Consider the following 16,653-nt stretch of genomic DNA (forward strand, 5'->3'; position numbering starts at 1 on the left):
TATGATAAGTTTAAAGAAGGTAGTCAAACTAAGTTCTATGAGAATTTTGAGGAATGATAGAGGACTTCCACTTTGTAGAAGACAGATCTTGCTTCTTGTTATGGTAGGTTAATATTTCAATCTATCAATAAACATTTGTTAAGAACCAAGTATGTGCCAAACCCAGTGCTATGGAATGAGTATACCAAAAAAAAAAGACAGAAGGCAACCTATTCTTTCAAGGAGCTTACAACATAATGGGAAAGAGGAAGGAATATACAGTATTAATATGTCACTGGAACTAAATGAGATTTGGGAAGACTTCCTATAGGAGATCAGATTTTAGTTGGGACTTAAAGGAAACTAAATATATCAGCACTCAAAGTCATGGATGAAGAGCATTCCAGTCATGGAGGACAGCCAGAGATTTGAGATATGAAGTGTCTCATTCATGGAACTGCTAGGAGGCTAGTCACTGTCTTGTAGAGCCCATTTTAGGGAATAAGGTATAAGAATATTGGAAAGGTAGGAGGAGGCTAGCTGATAAAAGTCTTTGAATGCCAAATAGAGTATTTCACATTTGATTCTGGATGCATTAAGAAGCCATGGAGGTTTATTGAGTAGAGAGGTGATGTATAAGACCTATACTTAAAGGAAAAACCACTTCAGTGACTGCATAGTTGTTGCATTGGATGGAGAAAGACTTGTAGTAGACAAGAGTATCTGTAGGTGAAAAAGTTGTGTGAAGTGATAAAGGATCTTTTTGGTGACATGCTTATTCTTTGTAATTCTACAACATTCACTTTCACTTATTTTGGGATTGCCATTCTTTCCATTTATAATGTATGCATTTTATGCTTATTTAACTCTAAATCAGCACATGCAAGTTGTCCCATGCTTCATGACTATTATTTCTTAAAACACAGTAATGTTCTACATAACATAATTTTCTTACTCATTTCCAAATAAATGGGTATTTATTGTTTCAAATTCTTTGCTCAGTGCTGTTATAAAATTTTTAGTATATATGGGAATTTTTTATTTTTAATTACCTCTTTGGAGTATATACCAATAGCCATTGTAGTTTCTTGAGCATGGCAATCACATGAATAAGGATAGGCTTTAGGAAGCATTTTCTTTTCTTTGAAACTGTAGAGTACACATTAAAAGGGAAAGACTATACATAGAGGGAAGGCTAAAATGCTACTTTAATAGTCAGGAAAGAAGGGATAAAGTAATGAACTAGAGTGGAGCCCATGTGAGTGGAAAGGAGATAGATGTCTGAGATATTGTGAGGCACATGTTAACATTTGAAAAGTGATTGACTATAGAAGGTAAGGAACAATGAAGCATTAAGATGGCTATGAGGTTTTGAACCTATTTTACTGAAGGCTCATTGTGCTCTCAACAGAAATAGGAGAGTGTGGAGGACAATCGGTTTCAGAATGAGAAGAAAGTGATGAGATCCATTTTAGATGTTTAAACTTTAGATGGAAACTCAGTTGTCACAATCCATATGGGAAAACTATCAAAACATGAAAATGCATTATATGGAATGCAATGGGTTCTCTTCCCCTTTCTAAAAGGGGGACTATATGATCTCTTTTTAGGAATTGATAATTTCTTGAAATTTGGATAAAGAATCACAGATATTCTCAGTTCCTGGCTAACACTAAGGTTCTGAGATCCTATAAATGCAGAATGTGAAAAAGGTGAGATATTTTGTGTATGAAGTAGACTAAGAGGCAACAAAAATCAGAGAAAGATCACTCAAAGGGTATATAGAAATCTTGGAGACTGAAAGAAGAAGGTAGCAATAACCATGTTTATGTAAGAGAAGTGGGAGAATAAAAGAGGTTAAAAGTTTTAGGAAGGTCTAGAAGATTGAGAACTTAGTTTATAAACAATGAGGTCTTGAGTAATCTTGGAGAAAACTGTTTTGGTAGTGTCTTTGTAAACCCGATTAAGAGTAAGTGAGGAGGAAGTAGGTTATAATGACATGTAGCAATTGTGGATTGTTCTTTATAAACATTTGGCAGTAAGGGAAAAAATAAGACAATCACATGAAGGGTAGTGGATCAGAGATCTTTTTAGTGAGAATGATTTAAAATTCATTAAGGGAGAAGATGTTTAAGAGAATAAGAGAATAAATGAAATAAGAAGGAATAAGGTAGAGAGAATGAATGGAGGAGTGAACTTGGCTAAGCCTTCTGCTATTTTGTCCTCTTAGAATGGGTTGAAGGATGGTGGGGAATGGCAATTTTACTGAATATAACAGGGAAGTTGAACCAGAAAAATTTCAATGTTCTTAATTTCAATAAAGTAGGAAGTATGGTCATCTGAAAATGATTAGGGAATGGTGGAACTGTGAACTTGAGGAAAGAAAGTAAACTTGGGACAGCTACTGAGGAGAGTGTGATAAAGTCAGTAAGAGAAGCATCAGAATGTAGCCATAATGCACTCATGGTAATGGAGATTACTGAATATTGTGGAAGATGAAATCAGATGATGATGGCTAATATGTCTTCCAACTTTTTGATTCTCTGATTCATCATTCACCTCATAGTAACTTAATAATGTTTTTAAGTCACTGACAGCTTTCTCTCCCTCAGATGAAATGATCTCACATTAAACTTTCCTTTCTTGCATCATTCTACCAGTTTTCAAAATGATTTGAGTCGCTATTATGTATTTTTTTCTTTTTCTCTTCTCTAACCATTTAAGTACAATAATTTACTGAAATACACAGGAATAGTTACTTAAAATGTTACATTTAGAAGGATCTTCGAAATTATTACAATCTCTTTATTTTACAAACAAACTAAATGAGGCCCAGAGTGGTTAAGTGACCTATATGAGATCACAGTTAGTGGCCGTCTTGGCCTAACCTATGACCCTTTGTTCCATACTACACTGACCTAATTGGCTATAGAAGGAGTCTGATATTTTAAAAAGTTATCTACTGGCTCTGAAATAATATAGCATACTTTCTTCAAATGTACTTTGCTTAATATTGTCTTTTCTGTGCTCTATCATATTAAATTTATTAAAAAGAAGGAATGCAGTAATTATCATCTAGGTTGCTAAAAGTGAACGATTCGGCATTTTAGTTTGGGAACAAGAGTGCTGAGCTTTGCCTCTTAACTGCAAATATCATGTGTCTTAGTACTACTCAAATAAAATTGCTTGAGAATTGCTTCTGAAAGAGATCATTTTTCCCCTTACATGAAAACCCACTTGAAAATTATAGGTTTCTAAGTTTAGAACAAAACTTGAAACTTGGGAGGAATAAAATACCACTTGGCTCAGAACACCTAAAATTAATTCAAGTCTTAGGTCAACCTAGAAGCTGGTGCATCTTTGATTTTTAGAACTTTGTCTTCTTTTGTAGTATGGATTTATTTTTCCTGATGAATTTCCTATAAAATAGAAATACTCTTTTTCTACTAATTGTTTCAACATATTAGTCTTTGTACTTAAAAATGCTTAAAACAAATATTTATTTTTATTAATTAGAAAAAAAGGATTTTTTAGTGTCTATTAAGTTCAAGAGACTCTCTTCAGTGTTGAGGATATAAAGAAAAGCAAAAGATGATCATTGCTCTGAAGAAACTTACTAGTCTAGTGGGAGAGAGAACATACCAATAAATGTGTACAGGAAATCAAAAACAGGAAGACACTAATATTAAGGAGGATCAAGGCAGGTTTCTTGTATAAAATGGAGATTTAACTGGTACTGAAAGGAAACCAGGAAAGTGAGGTGACAGAGATGATGGAGAGAATTCCAGACAAAGGAGAGAGCCATTTTAATGAATAGATTCAAAAAATAAAATAGCTTGTGCAATGGAAAGGAAGGAAACACATCAATAAATAGCAGCAGTTATAGGGTTTAAAAAGGTATATGAAGATAAGGTATAAGAATACTAGAAATTTATGAAGGGTTTTAAATTCCAAAAAGAATATTATGTTCAAACCTGGATATATATAGGCACATACACAGTGAATTAAAATGTAAAAATAAATCCCTAAAATAAAATAAATAAATAAATGTAAAAATAATCTACCATTATAGCATATTTGGAGGAAATTAGGCCCACCTCTATCTATACTTCAGTGGTGATGTGAATCTCCCTTAATGGTATAGAGTATTACCCGTGGATAAATTACATTCTATACTCTGCAGCTCTTGGGCATGTCCTCCAATACATCCTTCCCCCCAAGTTGATGGATACAGATGGAACATGTAGGTTATTAATTGTTTAATTCGTGGTCCACTCAACATGACACATCTACATCTTCTTCTGTACCATATATCTTTACTATGACATCATTGACAACACTTCTCCCATAAATACTGACAATATTTAGCAGGATATTTGTATCTATAAAATTCATTCCCTTTGCCTCTTAATTGACCCTCAGTTTTAATTCTTTGTTATAACGTTAATCCTCAATTTCTCAGTTATATAGTAGCACCAGAAAAAATGTTAATGAAAACTATGGACATCTATTTTAGAGTAAATCTTAGGAACATTAAAAGTTCTGTGTCATTTCTCAAAAGCAATCAAATCCACTCACACCTTCCTATTAAATTTTGCATCCTGTTCTTTGTCCCTTCCAAAATGTTTGTTCACAATATACAGAATACAGTTATGAGATAGATATCTCAATGGGTTATTCATGCAATAGCATATTACAATCTGAACAATATCATTCTTTATTTACCTGGTTTTTCCCCCTTCTATGAATAGTTATAGATTAGAGATCTGATTTAAGAGACTTTGTAAATCTATTGGCTTTTGATGAAGTTAGCATATGGTAATATCTGTAGGAAATCATTATACACAAATAATCCTCTTCCATTGGGACTCTACAGTAGATGTTTGCCAAAAGAATGAATGGCAAAAATCTGTGACAATATGCAAATCAATCCCTGTAAAAAAGAGGCCCCAGCTAATATCCAAAATAATATGATTGGAGAATGTTATCACTTTTTTGGGGGTCATTCAAAAAATTTTATTATATATTATTTTGGCATGTACATGGGTGAAATCTTATTGACAAGAGTCTTAAGATGGTATTTTACTATATCAAAAAAATCTACCTTTAAATCAACAAATACCAAGATCAATGTAGTGGGCATGCTTTCATTGTATTTTTTAGTCAACTGTATTACTGCAAAAATATGTTTTGCTATAGATAATACTTTGTGAAATGATGTCTGTTCTCCTAACATACCTTTGTTTTTATTTTTTACAAATATTTACAAATCCAAACAAAACAAGTATTTTCATATGTAAAGAAAAAAGATATTACACAAATAAAATCACAGATTTCTTATATGCTTAACTTACCTTTCTTCATATCTACATAATAGATCCCATTCACTAGTGTCCCAAACCCTGCCCATCCTTCCCATATCACATAAGATATTATCATGAATGCCTTCAAATTTATATGAATTAAATCTTTCCTATATTATCTTACTTGTTCACTTCACGGAGGTAACATTCTCAGTTTATTCTTCTCGTATTAGTTCTATGACTTCCCTTAAACCACCTTCAAAGATGTCCTCCTCCAGCATAATTTTATCATTCATTACACTAGATGCTAAATAATGCATTGTTGGCTCATTAATTTTCAACCTACAAACTCAGGATACTAGAAATCTAAAATTACCAAGGACTTTCATATTTCATATATTGCAACTATATTAGTTTACAGATGAAAAACCTAAGGTTCACAAAGTTATGAAGTGATACATCTGGATTCAGATAGTGTTTTAGTGGAGGAACTGAGACTAGACTCCTGATTCACAGTTCTAGACATAGTTTCATATTACACTGCTTCCCTAAAGTCACATGATGAATTTTCTACAATATTATATTCTAATATGAAATTTTAAAGCAAAATAATATGCTTCTAGGATATAGACCAAAATAACTTCTAATAACCTTTGAGGGCTGTCTGTTCAATAATGTAAATCCTTATCTTAAATTTTTGAATTAGTTTTATTGGAACCTGAGAAGCCTTCCTATTGCTCTGACAAGTGCATTTAATCAACACTTTTTCAGCCAGAATAATGCACAATAATATGTATAATACAGACAATCCAATTTTAGATTAACCTGTTAATTTAAAAAAGTGAATAGCCCTCTATCTAATCACCTGTGGTGAATATAAATTGGGTAAGTCTAGGATTTAATATATTTTTTAATATATAAGTTCATAATGACTAGCTAATGATTTGGGGTTCTACTCCAGTTCTCCAAACTTTTCTCAGAAAGTAGTTGCTCTGTAGATATCAATTAAGGTGTTCTTAACCATAGTCCAATTTTTTTTATTTTTTAAAATATTTTGATAACTGTATTTCAGGATAACAATTTTTTATATGTAGGCATATCCATACATATACACCCACAAAGGAAACTGTCAAACATATATGTATATATACCACACACTTATACACATATACACACATTTGTGTGTGTACACATAGGCATGAATATGCATACATATACATATATAGGATTTAAATGTGTACATGCAGAACAACGTAGGAAACGTAGCATTTCTCATATACCAAATGTTAAAGAAGCTTAATAGGACTGCTTAACTGATATTTCATACTCAACTAAGACCAGCATTTTTTATCATTTATTAATATTTATATTTTAGAAAAGTAAGCATGGTTACATGATTTATGCTCTTACTTTCCCCTTCACCCCCAACCTCCCCCTCTCCCCTGGCCAATATGTATTTCCACTGGTTTTAACATGTGTCATTAATCAAGACCTATTTCCAAATTGTTGATAGTTGCATTGGTGTGGTACTTTCGATCCCCAATCATGTCCTCATCAATCCATGTATTCAAGCAGTTGATTTTCTTCTATGTTTCCTGTCCTGTAGTTCTTCCTCTGAATGTGGGTAGCTTTCTTTACCATAAATCCCTCAGATCTGTACTGGATCATTGCATTGCTGCTAGTACAGAAGTGCATTACATTCGATTATACCACAGTATATCAGTCTCTGTGTACAATGTTCTTCTGGCTCTGCTTCTTTCACTCTGCATCAATTCCTGGAGGTCTTTCCAATTCACATGGAATTCCTCCAGTTTATTATTCCTTTTAGCACAATAGTATTCCATCACCAGCATACACCACAATTTGTTCAGCCATTCCCCAATTGAAGGGCATACCCTCATTTTCCAGTTTTTTGCCACCACAAAAAGCACAGCTATAAATATTTTTGTACAAGTCTGTTTATCTATGATCTCTTTGGGGTACAATCCCAACAATGGTATGGCTGGATCAAAGGGCAGGCATTCTTTTATAGCCCTTTGAGCATAGTTCCAAATTGCAATACAGAATGGTTGGATCAGTTCACAACTCCACCAGCAATGCATCAATGTCCCAATTTGGCCACATCCCCTCCAACATTCATTACTCTCCCCTTCTTTCATTTTAGCCATTCTGCTAGGTGTAAGGTGATACCTCAGAGTTGTTTTGATTTGCATTTCTCTAATTATTAGACATTTAGAACACTTTCTCATGTGCTTATTGATAGTTTTGATTTCTTTATTGGAAAATTGCCTATTCATTTCTCTTGCCCATTTATCAATTGGGGAATGGCTTGATTTTTTTATACAATTGATTTAACTCCTTGTATATTTGAGTAATTAGACCCTTGTCAGAGTTTTTTGTTACAAATATTTTTTCCCAATTTGTTGTTTCCCTTCTCATCTTGGCTACATTGTTTTGGTTTGTACAAAAGCTTTTTAGTTTTATATAATCAAAATAATTTATTTTACATTTTGTAATTTTCTCTAACTCTTGCTTGGTTTTAAAATCTTTCCTTTCCCAGAGATCTGACAAGAATACTATTCTGTGTTCCCTTAACTTATTTATAGTTTTCCCCTTCATATTCATCATTCACCCCTTCTGAATTTATCTTGGTGTAGGGTGTGAGATGTTGATCTAAACCTAATCTCTCCCATATTGTTTTCCAAATTTCCCAGCAGTTTTTGTCAAATAGTGGATTTTTGTTCCAAAAACTGGGCTCTTTGGGTTTATCATATACTGTCTTGCTGATGTCACTTATCCCACATCTTTTCCACTGATCCTCCCTTCTGTCTCTTAGCCAGTACCATACCATTTTTATGACTGCTGCTTTATAGTATAATTTAATATCTGGTACTGCTAGGCCCCCTTCCTTCACATTTTTTTTCATTATTTCCCTTGATATTCTTGATCTTTTGTTCTTCCAAATGAACTTTGTTATAGTTTTTCCTAATTCAGTGAAAAAGTTTTTTGGTAGTTTGATAGGTATGGTGCTAAATAGGTAAATTAATTTGGGTAGAATGTTCATTTTCATTATGTTAGCTTGTCCTACGCAAGAGCAATCAATGTTTTTCCAATTGTTTAGATCTAGTTTTAATTGTTTGGAAAGTGTTTTGTAGTTGTTTTCGAATAATTCCTGTGTTTGTTTTGCTAGATAGATTCCTAAGTATTTTATATTATCTAGGGTGATTTTAAATGGTGTTTCTCTTTCTACCTCTTGCTGTTGTGATATGTTGGAAATATATAGAAATGCTGATGATTTATGTGCATTTATTTTGTATCCTGCAACTTTGCTAAAGTTGTTGATTATTTCTACCAGCTTCTTAGTTGATTCTCTAGGATTTTTTAAGTAGACCATCATATCATCTGCAAAAAGTGATAGCTTACTGTCCTCATTGCCTATTTTAATACCCTCAATTTCTTTTTCTTCTCTAATTGCTACTGCTAGTGTTTCTAGTACAATGTTGAATAATAAAGGAGATAATGGGCATCCTTGTTTCACTCCTGATCTTATTGGAAAGGCTTCTAATTTATCCCCATTGCATATGATGCTTGTTGATGGTTTTAGGTATATACTGTTTATTGTTTTTAGGAAGGGTCCTTCTATTCCTATACTTTCCAGTGTTTTCAATAGGAATAGGTGCTGTATTTTGTCAAAGGCTTTTTCAGCATGAATTGAGATAATCATGTGATTTTTGTTTGTTAGACTGTTGATATGGTCAATTATGTGGATGGTTTTCCTAATATTGAACTAACCTTGCATTCCTGGTATAAATCCCACCTGATCATGGTGGATGATCTTCTTAATTACTTGCTGGAGTCTCTTTGCTAGTATTCTATTAAGATTTTTGCATCTATGTTCATTAGGGAGATTGGTCTATAGTTTTCTTTCTCTGTTTTTGATCTCCCTGTCTTTGGAATTAGTACCATATTTGTGTCATAAAAGGAATTTGGTAAGACTCCTTCTTTGCTTATTATATCAAATAATTTGTGTAGTATTGGGATTAGTTGCTCTTTGAATGTCTGATAGAATTCACTTGTGAATCCATCAGGCCCTGGTGATTTTTTCTTAGGGAGTTCTTTGATGGCTTGTTCAATTTCTTTTTCTGATATGGGATTATTTAGGTATTCTATTTCTTCTGCTGTTAATCTAGGCAATTTATATTTTTGTAAATATTCATCCATATCTCTTAGATTGCTATATTTATTGCCATATAATTGGGCAAAATAGTTTTTAATGATTGCCTTAATTTCCCCTTCATTAGTGGTGAGGTCTCCCTTTTCATCAAGACCAGCATTTTTTGAAAAACTCTTCTGACATGTATTTTCTCTAATCTTTCACATATAGGATGATCATTTTTAAAAGAAATATTAAGTTCTCCTTAGGATCAAAGCATCAGCTAATGAAAAACTTGTTTAGTCTTTCAAACTATTTTTTTCTTTTTTTAAAAAACTCTTTAACTTCTGTGTATTAGCTCCTAGGTGGAAGAGTGGTAAAGGTGGGCAATGGGGGTCAAGTGACTTGCCCAGGGTCACACAGCTGGGAAGAGTCTTAGGCCGGATTTGAACCTAGGGCCTCCCATCTCTAGGCCTGGCTCTCAATCCACTGAGCTACCCAGCTGTCCCCCTTTCAAACTATTTTTAAATTCTAGGATTTTAGTTTGAATAAGTCGCATCTTGTGACAGTCAAGTTGCCACTTAAAAACTGAGCAATGAAAGACAGATCCTCCAAATATAGAATCATGTGGTCCTCAGAATTCCTAGTTTCTGAACTCTACTTAGTGAAGAAAACAGGTCAATAGCAGCCAGAATATTTCTAGAGTTTACATATAGACCTTCCACAAAATCTTCTTTTCCCACTGCCATGCGTTTTCAACTGTCACAGTTTTTTCAGAGGATCAGAAAGTGAGAAATTCATTCCCTGTATCCTTGCTGGTTTTCCAAGAGAAAAAAAGAGCTAGAAGAATCTAAAAAAAAGAGAAGTGCCACAAAAGAATCAGAAACACTTTTCTTGGACATTTGATAAGTCACTAAGGTTAACATCTTCCATCCCTCTTCCCTAGTTTAGTTCCCCTAAATACCATATTTAACAAATTCCCCTATCGTGGAAATCAGTCATAAAAAAACAACAAAAAACCATATTTTAGACAAAGCTGCTGGAATAAAAGATTAACTCAATAGGAAGTATCCTAATCCTAAAAAATTAAGATTTCCCTTTATTGCCTAATTCTATGTAGACTGTGGAAACTAAAGCTCATAGAAATTAAAGGCCTTGCAATATATCATAAAGGTAAAAAAGTGGCAGAACTAGAGGAAATATCCAGCCCCAAGATTAGAATTACAACTTTCCAGGTTCAGCGATCTATGATGTTAGACTAGATTTTTACATCAAATCACATGTAATATAACAGATCTTACATTATTCAATGATTAATTGAATAAGGTAAAGGTGAATTGTAAGGTGGTTAAATGGGGAAGGAAGTACAATGGTTATGCTATGAATGGTGAGGGCCAACTAGAGTGTTCTAGGGCTTGTTGGCAGTATATTAAATGCGGTATAATGAGTACATGGAATTTGGAAAGTGTGTGTAAAGTAAAAGAAAGAAAAAGAGGAACTTCACTGATATCACAATTTTACCTATTTGGCAGTTTTTGTTCAGTTGTTTTCAATAACATCTGACTTTTCATGATATCATTAAATTTTTCTTGGCAAAGATATTGTTGTGGCTTACCATTTCTTTCTCCACATCATTTTGCAGATGGGGAAATTGAGGCAAATGGGTTTGTGACTTGGTTGTAGTCACAGAACTAATAAGTGTTTAAAGTTGTATTCAAAGGCAGAAGACGATTCCTCTTGGCTTTAGGCCTGGCTATCTATCTACTGGGCCACATGGTTGCCCCTATATCACAATGCAATGCAATATATAAACATAATACATCACAATATAATGTTTGTTCTTGTGTACTCTATGAGTACACTGTAAATATGCTAATAGGCATATTATTGGCACACTCTAAAAATTATTAATGCAGTTTTAAGCTTTAATAGCTTAAAAATTTTCTAAGATTCTGTGGCAATCAGAATTTAGGATTAATAAGGATCAGGTATCATTATTTGCTTACAATTTTGATTAATAAAAACTGAGGATATAATACTGAATCAATTGCTCTAGACCAAACACCAGATCTTTAAGAGAACTAAAAGTAGGAGCTGGGTTTTTCAGCTTTTGTCTGAGATTCTTACCATGTATTTTAGCTGCATTGTAAAATACATACATACACAAACACAGCATATATACACATAATCTGAAAGAATTCATGATATAGTGGTAAGAATTTTAGATTAGGAGTTCAAAGATTGGGATTTTAATTTCAGATTTTTTTAAAATTCTAGGACTTTTAGTTTTATAGTCTTTAACGAATCATATTATTGCTCTGAATTTTTTTCATTTCCACATCTATTAAATGAGAAGTGTTGAACTATTTTCATCTTTATGATCCTCAAAGCTCTAATATGTAAAGACCTTCCATTCTTCCTACAAGTGTAAAATTGGTTGCATAATGAAAATATTTTTTTATTTTCAATGACTTCCGAATTTTTCTTTAATTTCTATTAAAGTCATATTTCAGTATCTGATTCAAACTTATATATTTTTGTTTTGCTTAATATCATAGATTCAGATTCAAAAGTAGAAGGGCCTTTATGTATCATCTAGAATACAATCCTTGAAGTTTATGGATGAGGAAATTGAGCCCTGAAGAAGTTAAATGATTTGTCCAAGGTCAGACAGGTGGAAGAGTTAAGAGTCGAACAGATCTTCTGACTTCATATCCAGCATGCTTTTTAATTTTTTTTAATTTTTCATCTTACATGTAGACACAATTTTAATAATTGTTTTCTGATATTTTGTGATTTATGTTCTCTCCTTCTCTCTCTCTCTCTCCCCACTTCTTGAGATGGTAGATAATATGACACAGGTTATATATGTGCTATCATGAGATATATATATATATATGTATATATATATATGTATATATTTCCATGTTCATCGTATTGTGAAAGCAGACATATATCATTTTTACAAAAAAATGAAACTATGAAGGAAATGATATGAAGAATTGTATGTTTCAATCTGCATTCGGACTCAATCAATATATATTGTTTTTATTTTAAACCCTTAACTTCTGTGCATTGACTCATAGGTGGAAGAGTGGTAAGGGTAGGCAATGGGGGTCAAGTGACTTGCCCAGGGCCACACAGCTGGGAAGTGTCTGAGGCCGGATTTGAACCTAGGACCTCCCGTCTCTAGGCCTGGCTCTCAATCCACTGAGCTAACAAGCTGCTCCCCATCATTCAATATTTTTAATGATGCTGAATTCCTTGGAGGTGTCCTGGATCCTCACACTGTTGATAATAGTTGTCATTCACTGTTGTCACTATACATTATTTTTATTACTCTATAAAGTGATTTTTCTAAATGGTGGGTCTGAACACGTCATCTCCCTCCCCACAATTTTGATTCCAAAACCTTCAATGTCTCTCTATTATCCATAAAATAAAATATAAATTATTTGCTTGGTTTTTGAAGATCTTCATGGGAAGCCCTAACCTAACTTTCCAGTCATCTTCATTCTAGTTTACTTCCCCTTTGGTTCTTGAAGAGACACTGTCATTTACCTTTATTATTTCCTCTTACATGATACTTTATCTCTTAACTACATGTCTTTGGCAGATCTCAATTCTTAAAATATTCTCCCTTCTTCCCCTGAATTCACAGATTTTCATCGACTCACTTCAAATCCCATCTTCTTTTAGTTTCCTGCAGAAAGCTTTTACTGGTTCCAAACAAACCCACCACTCTTAGTTATTCTTCTGAGATGACTTTTTTTTATATTGAATATATATTGCATGTACATATTTTGTCATGTGTCCTTCTCCATTAAAATATGAACTTGTTTAGGGTAAGTACCAAGATTTCATCTTCCTTTATGTTACCAGTGTTTAGCATACTCCTTGACACGTAGCAACTGTTATTGGTTGACTGGTGGATTGATGCCGTTCTAGATTTCTAGCAGAGATACATATATACTAACAAGAAATAGCCAGAGCACAGTATGGCCAGTCATGAAATCAGGAGGACTTGAGTGAAAGTCATTCCTCTCATATATAGGAACTGACTAACTCTAGGTAATTGGCTTAACCTTTCAGGCTTTAGGCAATTCTTTAAAGCTACACATTGAAGAGAAGGCTGCTACTGATCTTAGAGGAAGAAATTTCCTCACAAAGGAGTAACCTTTAGCAAAGAAATCACAGATCCAGACCCTATATTTGTATCGCTATAAATCAGATTTGGAAAATTCATTCTTTTTGAAAATGTTTTGAGACATGATCTATTAATAGTTACTAGGCAAAAACTAAAAAAAAAATATTTATTGGAACATTGAGTATCCTTCTGCACTCTCCTGAGTTCTCACTCCTAATGAAATGGGTTGAAGCCATTCTGAGGTAAGGAGGCATTGAATCAATTGTTTCCATATGTGTAAAACTACTGTTATTACAATTAACTTGACACCTGGCAAAGTATTAGGCCTGAATATTCATTATTGACATGTTGCTTATTACTAATTATTAATAAAAATTAATAACTGCATCATCAATTACTTTCTGGCATTAATTTTGAGTGAATTTATATTGTTTTATTTAAAATTCTAACTATATAGTCAGGGCCTTTGAATTTTACTACTGACTGATACTTTTCTTGAGCAGACATGGAAATTTGTAGCTGTCTTTATTTGCACATGAAAACCAAAAATTTCTAAGATCATGCAAAATAAATAGCAGTAGCAAAATGAAAACCAATAATAAATATAATACACAGCATTTTGTAGCATATCATATCTTATTTTTGTTATGAGACTGAGGAAACTAGTTATTTATTATATCATTGTTGTTGTTCAGTTGTTTCCATTGTGACCAATTCTTTTTGACCCCATTTCAGAGTTTTCTTGGCAAAGATATTGTATTGGCTTGCCATTTCTTTCTCTAGTTCACCTTATAGATGAGAAAAATGAAGCAAACAGGCTTAAGTGACTTGACCAGTTCATCCAGCCAGAATTATCAAAGGCCAGCTCTGAAATCAAGAAGTTGAGTCTTCCTGATTGCAAGCCCAGTGTTCTATCCACTGAACCATCTTAAACACAAAAAGATATTAAGCAGTTCAAATCAAAATCAGACTTTGTGTCATTGTTTTATTTCCTTTTAATTTCACTCATAGTCATGGCATGCATTTTTATGATAACAAATGCCTGAAATTTCAAGTCACTACTAATTCTTAATTTGGCCCATGGAGATCTTTCAATGGTATTTTTCAAAGAACTATTACCAAAACCTGAAGGCCAGCCATTAAGAAAAGGAAGAAGGGATCGGGGGCAGCTGGGTAGTTCAGTGGAGTGAGAGTCAGGCCTAGAGACGGGAGGTCCTAGGTTCAAACCCAGCCTCAGCCACTTCCCAGCTGTGTGACCCTGGGCAAGTCACTTGACCCCCATTGCCTACCCTTACCACTCTTCCACTTATGAGACAATATACCGAAGTACAAGGGTTTAAAAAAATAAAGAAAAGGAAGAAGGGATTCTATGTTCTATCTTGATGTCACTCTACACCATCTCAATTCCATGATTGCCTTCAGTTCCCCCGACCAGAACTATGAATTCAGAAGCAGGAATAGAAGCAAGAAGCAACAATTCTAACAACCATACCCTGGCAATTGTCATTGGGCAGGAGTAAAGAAAGGTAAAAAAGACCTTTAAAGAATGAAGCACAGACGTCTGTTTTAGAGTCCCAGATAACTTTTGAATTAAAGGCCCACTTATTGGCCCATTATTGACAGAACCTTTTAAAAATGCATAAATGTTGCATGAATTTATAGATAGGCAGTGAAAATAGTGTGGCTTCTAGTTGGTGGGGTGGATAGAACACTGGGTCTAATGTCAGGAAGACCTGAGGTCAAATCCAGCTTTAGATACTTATTAGCTATGTGATCCTTGGCAAGAAACTTAACCTGGTTTCCCTTAGTTTTGTTACCTATGAAATAATTTTCTAGGAAATATAGGGAAGGAAATGGAAAACTACATTAGTATCTTTGATGAAAGAATCCCAAATCGATCACCAAGAATTGGAAGTCATTGAAATGACTGAACAACAATAGTGTCTGAAGGATTCTATCTGTGACATGGTAATACGAATTTGATGAGATCATTAATATATACTTAGTTTGGGAATAAAATTTAAGAAGACATTGAAATTTATATTATGCTTTATTTTCATTTTTTTAAAAGTTTGAAGAGCTATATCTCCATTTCAAGTAGTCCATATTGAGAAGGCAAAGATAACTTTCTCCTCTCAAACCAGGAATAAGTAGAAAAGGGAAAGAAACAATACTCTGTGTGTATCTGTGTATGCATATATACATATGTGTATATTTATTTTATATATGTTTATGTTACATATATATTGATGTTACACATATTTGTTACATATATATTATATATATGAATAGTAAAAATGGGGAAAATCATTAAAAACATGAAGAAAACTGCAAAAAGCTATCAAAAAGGACATATGCAAAAGATGTGCTTTCCTTATAAAGTTGTGACTTTTAGAGAGTCAGTGATGGATGTTGTTCTCAGGGCCCAAAAATGTAACCTCTTGATTTCCATTGTAAAAATGTTGCCAGTACCAGGTTTGCATTTCCTCTGGGGAAGTAATTTCTACAATGTCCCCTCTGGCCATAGGATGTTAAGGAGAGAAATGTGTGAGAGAAAATATAGCCAATGGTGTCACACACTGAGTTTTAAGCAGCATTGCCAGCGCCTGAGTCAAGATTTCATTGACCAAGGCAGTTGTCGTCAGCCCATAGACAACTACCTCTGTTCATAATTAATTTGATGGATAATCAAAACATGACATAGTAATGCTCTTTCTTATTAGGGATGCTGTGTAAGGCATATCGATGTAAGTCCCACTGAAATTAGCATGTATTTCTACAAAATTGCTTTCCCAGCATGAAATGCCATTTGTGGAAATGGAAACTTAAATCTAAATTCTTAAATACTGCATGGGGTCTAAGCCACCTGCCATTCTCTCAGCTTAATGCTACTCCCCAAGCAGTACTTGGAAATCTCAGGTTTTACTGTCCACGTACAGTAGGAATCATTCTCACATTAATAACATGAATTTTTAAAATGAAAGATGACTAGTTCATATTATCTACCAGAGAACTGTAAAATTTCTGTGTGAGACTATATATATATATATATATATATATATATATATATA

The sequence above is a fragment of the Gracilinanus agilis genome, chromosome 3, assembly GCF_016433145.1.
Source record: "Gracilinanus agilis isolate LMUSP501 chromosome 3, AgileGrace, whole genome shotgun sequence".
NCBI lineage: Eukaryota > Metazoa > Chordata > Mammalia > Didelphimorphia > Didelphidae > Gracilinanus > Gracilinanus agilis.